Genomic DNA, 15,892 nt, shown 5'->3' with positions numbered 1-15,892 from the left:
GAAGCATAATTGGACCCAGATGGCAAATGCCAAATCTTTTCATGGCAAATTTGTCAAAGTAAACCCTCACGAAATTTTTTTCTTCAGCTTCATCTTAGCTTTTAATTTTTTAAGAACTTCACAGTTTCAAAAAGAAAGAAAATGAGCTTTTGTTTAAAAAGTTTCAACTTTTGCTCAACAAAGTTGATTTTTTTTTTTCCTCAAAGGTGTCTAGTGTATGAAAACCAACTTTTTCCATGACACAGTGTAGGAGGTCTGGGTTGTCTGAAGGGCATCATCATAGCAAACCCCTGCAGTCACAGTGGCCATCAGCTTGCTGCAGGGTCCCAGGTGAGGGGAGAGGTTTCAGACCCATGGCCAATGGTCACAGAATGGCTGAGGCTGGAATGGACCTCTGGAGGCCGTCTAGTCCTAGATGAACAGATGCCCTAGAAGTCATCTTGTCCTCCCTGCTGTGATGATGGCACTGCTTGGGGACAGTGAAGGGCACTCAGGTCAAGGGAAGATGAGAGTTGGACAGCTGATGTCTCCACAGCTCTGTGAGCTTCTCCCTACAAAGCACCTCCAGCAACTCTTCCGGCTTGAGGGAAAGATGTGCAGAAAATGCCCTTTCCTTTTCCCGTTCGTTTGCTTTTGATTGGGATGGGGGACTTGTGCGAGAAAGGGATCACATGGTTGTTGTTTCTTCCCAGGTGGCAGTGTCAGTTCCGGAGGAGCCCTGGGAGGAGGAGGACGGGGGTACAAGACCTTCCATTTTTCCTTTGGGTGTTTCATCTTGCTAAAGTTTACTTGCTGATCAGTCCTTCTACTTCCCCACATCTCAGGAACTTCTCCTGACTGTTGTCTTCTGAAAATTGGGGGAATTTTCAACCCATTCTCCCCCAGAGGGAACCAACTCTGCAAGAGCAAAAAGTCCTGAGGAAGGTATGTGTCAGGTAGTTTATAAATACTCTTCAACTTACTAGATGGTGGACCCCCATTTCACTGTCCTAGGTAAACCAGTGAGGAATGTCATCAGGAGATGATGCCTTGATCTTCTTGCTCATAGGTTAATTAATGAACTTGAGTTCAGGTTAATTTAGGCACTCTGACTTCAAGTTCTGTTAGATATCTGAATGTATTTCGAGATAATTGCATGCTGTGGTGCTTTGTAGACTGGCAATTTGCCCTGAGTTGTGGTTTCTGTCAATCAGGGGCAAGGAGCTGTACTTTACGGGCCAACAGAGAAAAGGGCCAGGGTATATTTCAATGGTAAGCAATCCCAAATAGGTTCCCAAATAGCTTGGATGAGAAAGCTCTTGTATCAGCTGCAGGAACTGTCAAAATTTTATCCTAGGTTCTGACCCCTTGGACTTAATAGAAATAAATGAGGAATGAGTAAGACAAACAAGGGGAAAAAAATGCAAGAAATAGCAAATGTTTGGGGATATAATCAACGAAAAACCAAACAAACCCCCATGTGACATCCCCAAATCTGCCTGCCAAGCATGTGATTTACATCTTCTGCAAGAGGATTTAAAAGAAGTGGATTTAAAAGAAATAACGTATTTGATTCTCTTAACCCTCTCCTCTTTCTTTACCTCTGTCCATGACATTTAAGAGCACAGCTGGAGCCCCCCAGGCTAACTGAAGTCATATGATGCTCTGAGGGCAGCCAAACATCCCAGAAGCAGCAAGAGGATGACAGGCTGAGCAGCCCAACAGGACAGCAAAGTGCTTTTTAAAAAGAGAGAGAAACAGAAAGATGAGATGTAGAAAGGGGATGGGAGGTGGGGGGGATGCAGACTGTTTGATCAAATTTGTCACGTCAATAAAAATACTCTTTTTAATGAAATATTGCATGTTTTTATTTTTCTTTTCTTCTGTTCTGATGGAGGAGTCATACTGAACTATTTGTGGTATGTGAAGTATTGGAAAAATAAACCTGGACAGAAGAGAGGCACAGATGTTTTCTATGTTTGATTTTTTTTAAAAACGTTCTTGGTCACCACCTTTTGCCACAGGAGACAGCTCCGTGGGCCACGTTCTGAACTTCCTCCTGTGGTGTTTGGGGTCTGTGTGGATAAGTAGGTGCTGCTGAACCAGGGGAAGAGGGGGCCGGTCTGCTCAGCGCCTGCTACGGGAGCAGCCATGCCGTGCTGCCAGGCTGGCAGAAAAAAGGGTCCTCTCCTATCACTCCCACTCAGACAAAGTCCGCAGGGAACAAGCATGGCTCTGCTGGGACTTGCATTGGTGACACCATCAGCACAAATTGTTCTTTTCTGGTGTGAATAAGGACTAATTTAGAGGTTGGCAAGAACAGTTCAAATCCCATGAAAAACAAGTGCAAAACGGTAAGATCTGTGCCTGAACACTAGAGCAAAACCCAGCGTAAGAGGTAAGAGGTCGGGGGGACTGCTCCTTGGTTTGAGTCCATGTAGCTGTAAAGCCAGTCAAAATTGGCAGCGTAGAGCCAAACAGCGGAGCCAGCTGTGGAGAGGGGCTCCTGCTGCCTTACATTGCTGAGATGGTGTGATGAGGAATGAAGGATTTCCACAGTTGTTAAGATCTCCACAGCACTGTATAACTTTGCAACAAAGGACAATTTTTCATTTAGGGGTGTTTTTCCCCAGAACAGTCAGGTGATCATTATGGAAATACAAAAATCATCTTGAACCTTGAGCCTCAGAAAGCAAATTATACTTTGCATAGGAAGAAAAGCAAATATGACAAACTTCTTTTTTCTTCTTTTGCTCATTCATATCTGAATCTTTATTTCAGTGCAGCAATCCAGGGTCAGGAGGGCTGTATCTTCCCTCTTGAGCTATTATATTTGAGCTGCATAGTCACTGTGACCATAACAGCTTTCCCTTCTCCCAGAATGACACCAGGCTGTTGAGTTGAAGTGGTCCCTGTTCTGCAGTCCTCGTGCCTGCAATTTAAAAACACACCATGATCAACAGTGTTTGTACTGATGAAAAACAGGTTCAGACATGAGAAAGTTCAATGGGGTGCGCACAATATTTAAAACAGGAGGAAGTTTACAGATTAGTGGAGAAAGAGTATGAAGAAAAATGTACCAGGTCATCAAGCTGCTGTCTGGGAGGAGATCTTTTAGGAGGTAAACACATCCCACCGTAACGCTACATCTGAAAGGGAAGCATAAAACCTGCAGCGGAAGCAATCACAAATTTCTCGCAGTTAATTCAAGAGATTAATAGTTAGAGAAGAGAATATAAGAATAATAAATGCTTATGAACGTCAGAAATAATTTTAGAAAGAAAGTGAGGTGATAGAGGGAAAAGACAGGGAAAAGAGGAGCTGAAGCAAGCCGAGTGGAGGGACTGTTGTTGCCTTGTTGTACCATATCATTAAATGTTCAGGCAGCGTGAGAGGTTTGGGCAATGCTTCCATTGAAGTCAGTGGGGCTCTCAAGGCTGCAGGACCTTGAAGGCGTCAAGAGTCACGATCCACCTGTTCAGAAATCACATCTGAAAGTCTTGTTTCTCTCCTGAGGAGGGTCCCCTCTGACCTTCACCATCACATACAGACACACACACAGAGTCCTGTGGAGGAGACCCTTGCCTGCCTGTCTAGTGGTTCAAAGCTTCATATGGTTTGAAACAAGAATGACGACTACCCAAAACCCACCACCCCAATAAAAGAAATCTCAACCTCAAAGCCCCTTGAGAGCAAAAGGCTGAAGTTATAAAGATCCTTTTGGGTATAGTTCTTGTTTTATTAGCAATTTTCCAGAGCTGCCAGCTCGGTGCATTCGATGGTTACTAAATTCATGTCCTATTGTGGAAGAAAAGGTGGTATCCAGTAAATGAATATACACATTTTGGCAGAAGAGAAGTGACTGTGGGATAGCCTACAGCCCAATAGGTAGGCCCAGGTTCCCAGAGTAAAGTTAATATTCAATAGCCTGCCCCAGCTTCTGCCAAAACATAAAAGTCCACCCAAGTCTTTCTGTGCCATATCCCACCACAGCGTAGTTTTTTTCCGGAAGATTTGGAAATACAATAGTGAAAGCATTTGTGTCTATGGAGGCAAATTTGTGGTCACATTCTTACTGGCATGTGGTGCTAGTCTTGACTTCCTTGTATGTATGAGGGATTTGGATAAGGTGGCATGCTGGCAGCTGTGGTGTAAGGCAGTCAAAGGACAGGGAAGCCCATCTGAAGCAGAATTGGATAACACAGAACAGTCATTGTTTGGCATTTACTGCAAATTCCTCCCCAAAATGATTGGAGAGATGAATCTTCTATGTTCTGAATCTGTAAGGTTTCCTGAATTCATTTATGTGTAGGAAGGCACTGCATATCTTAATATTTTAACTTTAATGTCTTCACCAAAAATCTGAATTCCCAAATGAAAGATATTTTTAGTGTGAGTAGTTTTAGAGTTTTAGAGTTTAGAGTTTTAGAGAGAGTATATTTAGTGCAATTATTCTTACGCAGTAAACGTGCAGTGGTGACTAGCTGAAATAAGGGAGTTGAATTAGGAGATTTGCAGGTGATTTATCTTAAAAATGCCTCTTTTCTAACATCTTTTAAACTTGCACTTTGTTGGCATTTGGCACCAGTCTGAGAGAATCTAGCAGTCATCTGTGTCAATCTGATACAGCAATTGGGTTATAGACATGTATACTAGATTACTGGGAATAAGAAACATTATTTTGCTGTAATCTCAAGATGATGTACATGAGGGACATCTCCACTGCAGTCTCAATATCCACATTAGCACAAAAATATTATACATGAGGCCAGAAAAAGATAGATTTAGAGAGTGTTGTGCTAGGGTCTTTCAGAGAAGCATGAAGAGTTCCCTGAGAAAAATTCAGCCAATCAGTTTAGTTAACTCAATGGCAAAATCCACTACTATGACACATGCATGACTTAAATTAATTTTGCGGTGACTAGATTATCACAAAACAATAATGCTGTGTTATGTTGAAGATACTGGTTGAATGTAATCACAGATAGATTGATTTTGTAGTGTCTTTCCACTGCTAGATTGTTTACCTTGCTACCCTGCATGATGGAAAATGTAGAGTCCACACAGAAAGGAGGGATCTACAGAGGCCAAGGATACAGTTTTACAGAGGATTTTGAAATATCAAATTTTGATTTAATTTTGATTTTGTGAAAAATAATGATAATTCTCCACATAGTTGATGATCTTCTGGGATTTTTTTTAATAAAATGTTTTGATTCTGACATAAAGCAACTAAAACAAATGAAATAAAACATTTAATTTAAAATGCAGTTTCAACATCATCAGAACTTTTCTATCAGAAAGTCTTAGAGAAATACAAGATATTAAACTAAATTCCAGGAAAATAAATCACAAAGATATTTGGTTCTGGCAGTGCTGGATATTGTGATGGAACATTTTGATAGTGCTGTCAAATTTTCTCTGGAAAACTTTAACCAAAAACTTTTCCACATCATAAAGGGACTGTGTGCATAAACCATCTCTCACACATCTCATTTCAGGACTCCATCCCCATGCAACCTATACATCTTCTATATATCCTTGTAATTGTATATTAATCTGTGGCTTTGTGGATATCTCTGCCTGGAAATCCTCTCTCCAGGTCTGCCACAAAGTTTGTGAGACCCCAGAAATCCTCTTGTGGTTGAGTTTGTAGCAATGACTGCTAAAATGGGGTGAACCACTGGTGATCTGCCATAACACAGTCAGCACTTCAGCTTCAAGTATATTTAACTTAAACTTTCACAGTCTATTCATTTGAAATGTTCACACCATGGAAAAGATTTTTGAGAAAGTCTGAGGTCTGCCTGTGTGCCCTTGGTTTCCAGCTTAGGAGCCACTGCTCCTTGCTCTCTATTGGTACCATCAGCTTTAACAGGGGAAAAGAAAAGAGGTCATTTTGGGAAATATTAAAGCTATTTGCCTACTATGTGCATAGATGATGGAATATTCTTAATGAGCCAGATAAATGAGAAATTCAGAGCCCTACAGCAGTCAGGAAAGGGTTTGAACTTTAAATACCAGTAGTTCTGTAAGTCTGGTCAATTGATCCTGGATAAAAAGAATGTTGTTGGTATCTCAGTAAGCCAGTTAATGTGAATTAGACTAAAACATTTCAGAGGTAATGGGAACAACTGGGTTAGCCAAAAAATGCATTAAGAAAATATGTTTTTAAAAATGTAACTTTGCAGAGCTGTCAGCATGAGAAGGGTGTGTGTCATGCCAAATGGAACTACAACATCTCCCTGACAACTTTCAGGTTCCATTAGCAACTGAGGATGCCTGTGAATTCAGTGTTATATCCATTAGCGAGCAATTGATGCACATCTTTATTAACCGAATCTCTATCCATCTCACAGACTATTTGCTTTTCTTAGAATGACACCAGGAAAAATGTGCAACCAAACACCACAACTGAATTCGGTCTTCTTTTGCATCTACAGGAAAAGCCATGCTTGAATGCGATTATTCTCTTAAGAAAAAAAAGTAACCCGTGGATTAACTTGGGGCCAAGCTGTGCTTTGGCTCCAGGTTATACTGAAATAGCAGCCAGGGTCACAGATACTCTCCTGTCCCTCCTCCTGCCTGCTGTATTTCACACCAGAGCCATGCATAAATGCAATCTTTACATTCAGGGAAGGAAATACAGGAACTGTGCCCTCCTTACTTCCCTAAGGTTATAGAAGGTGAGATTTCAAAAAGCTTTTAAGAGCCTGAAATTCAAGATTGACAGCTGTAAGGTACCTGAGTCTAAAACATCAGCCCAGATCTCACTTCCCCCCATCCCCTGGAAGTTTGTGCGAGGTTGCCAAATGAGAAGTCGTCTTCCTAAGATTTGATGCCTAAGCACTCTCATTATTCGTGAAGCTAGAGGAAGAACAATTATGGGGGAGCATGATACTGTAATGTAACAGGCATTCAGCCAGACAGGCAATCCTAGGGTCTGTGTTCAGGATTATTCATTTCTTTTTCATCCAATTACTACTTAATAACAGGAAGGAGAGGTGGAAGGTACACTCTTCTGTAATTTATGCCACTCTTTTTGGAGGACTAGCTTTGAACCCCCAGGCCAAGGAGGAATTTTGATCTCGATCTCTCTCTTCCTGCACGATTGCTCTATCCATTAGCCATGATACAAAGACCACAGGGATGCTACAGTCATCTAGGCACGGCTGGTATGTCTTGCACTGAATTCATTGCTTTAGGCTGATGGTAGGCATGCTCTGAGCAAGCCTGCTGGGTAAGGCTGCTCAGAGGAGCTGGGCACTTGGGACAGTGTGTACACTCCACATGACCTCAAGGAGATGGGTGTTTAGATGTTCAGCTCAGCAGGCACAATGGAAGTAGCAAGGAAATTATTGCATGAAAACTGGTCTTGTGCTATATCGCTACTACACAGGCCATTGCCTCAGATCTCTTTTGTGGCCAATATGATGTTCCCATGGTCCTGAAATATAATTATTTAGTTCAACATGCCTGCAATAATATGAGGTTGTGTTGCAGCTCAGTGGTTCTTTTACACCAGAAACATGAGGGCAAGTGTTTCATGTTCTGGGACATCACAGGAGGGTACAAGAAGGTGTCTGTAGTGCATGTGCACCAGGAAAAGTGCAACAAGAACTGAGGAACGGAGATATTTACCAGGCTAGAAATACGCTCAAGTGCTACACAGGGGCATTTTATCATTTTCTTGCTCTCCCGGAGTGCAGGGGCATGGAGTGGGTGGTGGGAGGCAGAACCAGGGCTCCCTCTCCTTCCATACCAATCCTCTGCACAGGAGAGAGGATGTGCCCCACCATGGGTAAAAATGGGCTCTTTCACCTGAAGAGCTATAGGAGGAATTCCCTGAGGGGAGCTTAGGAATAAGCTTAGGTTGTACCCAAGGGGCACCTCCCCAAAGCAGTTCTGGGCTCCAGCTGACACACGCTATAGTCAGATAGCACAGACGTATTTTTTTCATGCTATGTATTTCAACCCAGCTTTCCCAGTAGTCCAGAGATGTGTAGTTACTTTTCCTCCTTTTTTTTTTTCCCCTTCAACATTTTGCTTGCATTAAGACTGAAGCCTGCAATGGTTAATTTATTTTCATTCCCATCAGCACAACAGCATGGGGACATGTTGAGAAGGCTGACCTTCTTAATTACAATAATAGGGATTTTGAAGGTGTAACACTGTATCTTTCTTTCAGCAATAGAAATATGTTGTGCAGGGCAAAGTCAACTGTGAGAATGCCAGGCGATCTGTCATGCTCCTCAGCTGTTGGTGTTTTAGCAGAATAGCAAAATACATTTCTGTAGAGATTGTTCCAAAGAGAAATGTCTTTTCCAAACACAGAGTTTTATTTGTACATAGTAATATTTTATGTAACAACACAAAGTTCACCTGCTGCATTATATGGAGACATCTTTAGAAGCAAATAAAAAAAAAAAAATCTGCACCCAATTTTTTGATCCATAACTAAATCAAGACTCTGAGAATGAAACATGATTAAGCATCGTGTTTAAAAAAGACAGGCAGTGTAGTACAAATTACAGTGTACCACATCAAAGGAAACCCAGGAACACAAAATCCACAGGACAGCTTGAATAAGTTAGAACAGGAACATAACCAGGATCTGAGGCTGCATTTTGAGAAATCTCAGTATACCCTACTAGATGTTTTTCAGGTGGACAGCAAGATTATACAGAGTAAAATATTAGACTTGGTAAGCACCAGTCACGGAATCACACAGTTTCACTGCAGTCTTTATAGGTCCAAAGCTCGGAGCACTGCCGGGCCACTCACTACTTGCACAGGTTGCTCCAATGAGAAATGGATAGAAGAGCTCAGAGCTAACAGGGCTCACCAACCTAATGTGAAAAGCCATCAGGATGTCTTGAAATGGAGTAGGAATTCCTTTAGCATTCATGTAGTTGTGCAATTTGTTTTCAAGGCTCCTGTCTCCCTCTTGGGTTGCTGCAGCGGTGGCTGAGGTATGCCTGGCCGTACAGCAGCTCCTCATCCTCTGCAGGAGTCAGGCTCCAAATCAGGATCCTTGGAGCCTGCTGGTCACCCAGGCTCCCCCTGCCCCGCACAACTAGAGGACCATAAGGGCTCTGCCATGGCCACTGGCTCTCTGAGAGTGTGCTCTGCCATAGCAGCAGTTTTATTCTTAAATCCAAACCACACACATCAGCAAAAGTTTCATTTCAATGGCAAGCACAAATAAAAGAGAGAATAGACTGGAAATCTGATATACCATGGGCCATATAAAATTGTCAGCAAAGTTAATGATGAGGGATGACCATTTTCAGGCTGACAGTTTGCACACCTGTGTTGAGTGCCTGTATTCAGGCATCTTCCCCCAGTCTTGGATCAGTCTCTTTCAGTGCTTCAAATGCTTAGATACACCAGGCGTCTGCCCGTGGACCACAGCAAAATGTTGCTAGGTTTCAAAGGATCAGGAGGAACTAATTTGTTTATTTAAATAATTTTCTTCTTTCAAATTAATTAAACATATTCTGAATCATATAAAAAAATCATCTACATGTAGTCTCATTGCAATGAGATTTTTCTTATCTATGTCTCATGCTTCTAAAACAGTGAATCTCTAATATTCAGGTACATATGTTGCTACACTTTTAGAAAGTAAACAGAAGAAACTTTCCTTTTTGATCACAGTTGCACTCTTTATAATGAAGAGTATGGTAAAATATGTTTCCTGTAAAAATAACATGTAGGAAAAGCAAGAAAAAGAAGTACTAGGGTTTTAATAAAAAAATAATGCTAATACTTCAAAATTAACAGGATAAAGATGATTATCCTTAGATTTCCTCCTCGAAAGTGTTACAGCTTATTATCTGGATACTTGTAGGACAGACGTTTCTCTCTAGTGGCACAGGTAGGCTGAGAAAGTGAGACATGTTCTTTATCAGCCCTTTATCCAAAAGGGGTAAGCTATGTGCTCATATTCCAGGGTGAGGAAAAAAAATCAGTCAAGTTTTACATATTTAGTTTAAATTGTCAGTTCCTTGGGATTTAGATATGTTTGTCTTTTAAATAATGCCTATTAAGTATGTTCGTCTCTGTAGCTCTGAATACATGGTGGTCACAAAACGTCAGTTTGAGGTGCTTCTGTTGACACAGTACCATGTTGGAGTTTTCATGCCAGCACTCACTATAGAACACTTCCTACTGAATTACCCTCTCCTGTTCCCACAGCCCTGTGCTTTCCTAGCCCTTGATTAATAAACATGTACTCTATTGTTTGAGACCTTTAATATATACAGGTAGGATTGTATGTACCACTCTGAATTAGGTTTCCCTTAATATGGAAAGTCTGAAAAAAAAAACCAAAAAAAGAAAAAGAATAAAGACAAATTGTTTAAATAAACTCTTTCTCTGGGTGACTTCAAATACTTTGACATCTATCTATACTTTTATTTGGAAAATGAATCAAGAATAATTAAATGGGAATGGTAACATCTGTCACCAATCAATGGACTCACAGTAAAATTAAAATGGTATTTTTTTCTCCTAAAATCCACTTTTTTTCATCTGATGCCATTCATTAAGATCAGATGCATTTCAGTCTAGCTGTGTCAGATCTTGGAATTGCATAAGTAATAAAGTCCTGAAGGCCAATGGCATGGGAACAATGGAATGCGTAACAATATAATCAGCAGCAAAATCTATATTTAATGTGTGGCATTCTAATGCTATAAAATATGATGATTTTTAAACCTCTTTGTTCTTTCTCGCCAGGTTCTACGGCTGCTAAGAGTTTTTAATCTTGTGCCATTTTATCTTAGCTGATGCCTTTTTATTTTTTTTGTTTCTGACTTTGGAAATTATTATATAAGGCACATGAAGGAGACAAGTGGGAGTATAAATGGATAAAACAGTCTATACTGTGCTTAGCAAGTGTTAAGCAGAGCCAACAACTTTTTAAACCTGACAGTCTCTTAATCTTTTGCAGTGAACACAGAAAGAGGTTTTCTTGTTTCAAAAGCTACCATGGCATTCAATAGCAACCATTTTATTGCTGGGATTAGTTGAGCTCTATCACTTTTTTAATGAAAATGTTGCTTTGCAAGAAGGGAAAAATTCCAGGTCAGTCCAACAAATTTCAGCTTTACTCACTCTAGTAAATGACAGATACAGCTTTTTATACTGTTCCCTTTTATAGTAATAATATTAAACCCAACACTATGCTAAACCAGTGTCAAGGAGATGGTGCTAAGGATATGACAGGAAAGCCGGGAAGCATATAAATAAAGAGGATCCCTCTATCAAAAGGCCTTAAGACAGGGACAGGAGGCCAAACATGGCAAAAACCTTCAGAAACCAATCCAGAACCCTAGGGAAGCCAGATGGGGTTTGTGGGCAGAGGAATTCATTTACTTGAGCTTACTGTAGGATTATGATCTTAATTTGCTGTGATGAATTTAAGTAGAAAGCATCAACACACCCATTGGGACTCTGGGAGAAAATCTTAGGGTAGGATTCATCTCGCATAACTTTGGCCACTTATTATTAGGCAACAGCCCTGAGGTCCCTGCGTCAGGTCCATTAGCAGAGAGGGACTTGCAGCTCTGGATTCATCCTCTCTTTTCCCAGGAGCCATTGATTGCTTAGGTTAAACTAACTGCCTGTCTTTTAAGTGGGTAAATTAGGCGAGATGAATCCTCTCCCAAACATCTCGATGGACTGCCGTTTTTCTCTAGCATACCTTCAGCAGCTGGTGGCTGGGGATGAAAGCCGCTCTGAAAGAAATGTTTGTGGCCCCAGCGACGTGCCTGGGACTTCCAGCACCGACTGCAGGAGGGCTGGGAGCCTGTCCACTCTTTTTTCCTATGGCATTTTCATATTTTGTAAAGTCTTTAGACTTCTGCCAGGGGTGGAATATTATGCCTTAACCTTGAAATAAAATTTCTGCTTTTTCAGTGGGTAGATGTTGGTAACCTAAATGTTTGCAGCTGTGAGGTACTTTGGATAATACAGAGTGCCTCAGGGCACTCAAGGCAGAAACAGTCCCTGAATTTGCAGAATATACACAAAATGGAGAATTTGAGAAAATGGAGATTTGAAGAAACAGTCAGTGGTCACGTGAGATGATAGCTATGCTCTCACAAGAGGGGAAACGCCAAAGTACACTTCTACTGAAAAACACAGAAAAGCTCAGGGGAAGATGAAAAGGAAATGGTTGCTTCTGATTCTCTTGAAAATAAGTGTTTAGAGGAAGCCCTCTGTTTCTGAAGGACAGTTGCTTAGGCCAGACTGTGGGAGCTTTAGAGCATCTCCTTGTGAGATCAAATGTGATTTCAGGTGTTTGGCACTTCTCTGTATTTGGCTCCTTTGTGCATGCTATGTAACAAAATGGTTTGTGATAAGTCCCTGCTGGCAGCCCTCTGACAGGTCCTGTCCATGTTAGCAAACCATCCTCTGGAGCGGGACAAAATCGTCCTCTTGGCTCTCCTCCTAGTCCTTTTCTCCTCTGGGTTTATAAAGTTTTAACATCTCTGGAGATCTTTTTAGAGGCTTGAAGAAGCAAAGTGCTACCAGCAGCTTGTGCTGCCTCTGCCCATCCCTTTCCAAAGAGCTGGCCACATCTCTGTGAAAAGAGGTGGAAACTTTGACAGTGGCTTTAAGTAAGGAGGACAAATGAGGGCAGTGACTCAAACACTGGCCTGATCCCAGAAAAGGACTTTGCTGGTGGTGCTCATAGCCCCTGGGATCACTTCCCCAGACTGACAAGCTGCTCGTAAACTGTGTGTTGGCACATTCTTCCGAGTAAGGAGAAAAAGACAGATAGGCAGGCAGCAGAAAATGGCACATCAGGCACTAAGGAGGACCCGCAGCTTTGAGCAGGGGCCAGTAAGGGTGTAGGATTTTTTTCTTGGTGAGGGGCTCTTAGAATAGCCCACAATCAAAATGTGGAAGGAGTTCCCTCTGAGCCACGCAGGTAAGTGCAGAGAGGGGCGATGCAGGTAACTGCACACTATTTGTGCAGCAGTTCATTCCTCCAGTCGTTTGCTTAGATAAGAGCATTCCTCCAGATACACACACTAAACCATCCCTAGGAAATACACTTAGCTGATCTACCACCTGGGCTTTTCTACAGGTCAACAGACCATTTGCCTTCAAAACAACTTGAATATATCCTTTGCTCTTTCAGACTTTTCTGTCTTATCTTGTAGCCTGATGGTTTTCCTGTTCATCCACCACTTTCATTCCACCTGCCTTCGCAGACCCAGAAAAAGATTGGCAGTGGCATTGCATACTGAAAAGCTACAAGGATTTTCAAGCCCATCAAATGTGATTAACCTTAACTGAGTAGTTATTTTATCGAAGCAAAGGCCAATACTTAAGACTGTACCAGCTTTACCAGATGAACAACTTTAACAGACACCCATAAAACTGACTTTTTATCAGCTGCCCAAGAGATTTAACATACTTTCTGATCGAGAGGAAAACTGGTATCAGGGCATCTCAGCTATCACCCTTGAAGTAAGTTTTTTTCAGACTGGAAAACATACATTACTTGCCCAATTTTGTAGCTGTATTTCAACATTCTCTAGATCCATTTTTTGCCTTCCTCTGTCTGTAATGCATCACCTACCTCACACATGAAAGGAAAGGACATTTCTTCAGGATAACTGGGGAGCAGAGGACTGAGTAATGCAATGCATTTTGGAGAACAAAAGGAAGTTCAGGCTCTGGATTTCTCTCTGGAACTGAAACAAATCCTGGGATTTTCAGATGGATGCATTAATTTACAAAGAAACATAAGAAAAACATAGGGAAGTAGTGAAGGTGTCTACCTCCAGTGTATCTGCAGGACACTCAATATGCAAAAAGAATTGACCAGTTGCACAGCTTAGGCCTTCTGTAATCATTTGCCAGCATAAATGTTATTTATAGAACAAGATGTTGCATACTAAGTAACTTGACTGGCCTGAACTGATTTCAGTATTGCTCAAATGGCTTTTTTTCTCTCCTGTTTGAGTGGGTCTAAGGCTGAAATGATGGAGCTGAAGACCTTGAAATAATTCTGTTTGTACTAGAAATCTGGATTTACAGGAGTTCATAACTTCCCAGAGCTTGTAGCCCAGCCGCTAAATCCTATACCTATTTCATCCTCAGCACTGTGGTGCCTGTGTTGAAATTACAATGCTTTTTTAAAAAAATCCTTTGTGCAAACATATTTGTCTGCTGTTCTTTTCCGCACTTTGCGCTCCTCTTCTTGCTGGTTTATTTACTTGTTCCTTGTCAGCTGAATCCCAGGAAGTGTGAGCTCTTCTGGGCTACAAAGTGGGCAGTGGAGAGAGGATGAATTGTGGGGAACACACATTCAGTGTTCGGGACGGGAGCCAGCTCACAAAATTGCAGTCAGAGGGTGTGCAGTCTAAGGATCATTCTCTGTGACCAATGCATGAGACCATGACCCTTTAGATGTAGAAGAATGATGAATCAGCCCATATCATTCAGCCAGTTTTCCAATGGCTACAAACAAGCGAGCTGTATCCCAACCCTAGTGGTTATAAGTGCCAGAAATATATTTTTTTTCTGGTCTGATTGCGCTGAACAGTCAGAACACAGCAGAGTGTCCTACCTGCTCTCCCAGGTGCTGTGGTCCAGCATGGATGGCACTGCTTCTCATTTAGCTTTCATATCTTTTGATGTTTCAAAGAAGTGAAAACTTGAACCTAGAACAAGTAGGATAAACAAACTAAACACTTCTACTCTCACTTGGCTCCAAGGGTTCATTTTTTCCTGTGCTACCAACTTTCACTTGCCGTGACCTGTGTTTTTGGCATATGCAATGATACTTGACAACTTCCTAAATATTTCTGTTCATCTGAGGCCACACTGAGTATCTGTGGCTCTTCCCAGAATGGCAGAACTGGATGGGATCCCAAAGCAGCCCTGATTCCACCCACCAGCCTAATCCCCACCTCACATGCAAATTCTTTTCCCCACTAATCTCTCTGATGGGTTTCCTTGAGAAAGAGCATTTTTAAGGAGGTTTTTACTGAGGAGGGTTTTCATGTGATTCACAGGAACAGTAAGGTATGTCTTGGGGGGGTTGGCATGGCAGAAGATGAGAGTGGGGAAGATGCTGGGGCTGGCGGCAGAGAGGTGTGATTTGTCTGCTCAGAACTTGTCTGTTTTTTTACGGGAGCAACAGAGGGGTGAGTGTTTATGTTGTCCTGTTTGCTGCACCAGCCACCACCCTTCTGAGGAACCGGGAAACTTTTCCCACCCCAAAAGTAATTGTGCGTGGGAGGAAAGCCTTGCTGACTGTGGCTGGGGTGAAGAAGTGGTGGGAAGTCAGTGAAGCTGGGAGCCTGCCACATGAAGCAGGAGGCTCCTGAGGGGAGCAGGGGAGTTGCTTCCAACAACAGAGCCAAGCCAAGGCTGAAAGGTGCTGGAAAGATGGAAGCTTTATCTGAGAGACAGAGGAGATGGCAGTGGTTGTTCAAACCTGGGAAGCCACTAAGAGTTGCAGTAATAGGGAGCAGGAGTGTAGGAAAGGGTGCGATGGGGAGGGAGGAGATTCGTATTCAAACCATTTCATGCAGTCTACTTCACCCAGTAGTCTCAGCTAACTCAATTTAAAGAGATGCCTTGTTCTAGTTTATGAGTTTATATTCTAATAAAATCTTGCTTTAGAAATTGGAAGCCTTTCAGTATCTCTTGGTACACTCACTTTCCAGAAACAGTGGGGCAATTCTGCCTCCAAGTCCTGGCCAACTTGGGGCCCTGTTGCAGATAAAAGCAGAGGTTTGAGGAGGACGGCATGGCAGAACTATTAGCAGCACCTGGAAGATGAAAAGAAATCAGATCCGAAGGCTGGAGCTATGCAGAGATTTGCAGATTGAGGGCTACTCTGTATGCTGGGTCTCAAATGCTTCTTTTCCACTCAGCTATT

The sequence above is a fragment of the Haliaeetus albicilla genome, chromosome 20 (assembly GCF_947461875.1).
Source record: "Haliaeetus albicilla chromosome 20, bHalAlb1.1, whole genome shotgun sequence".
In the NCBI taxonomy this organism is placed as follows: Eukaryota; Metazoa; Chordata; class Aves; order Accipitriformes; family Accipitridae; genus Haliaeetus; species Haliaeetus albicilla.
This window is presented reverse-complemented; position numbering follows the sequence as displayed.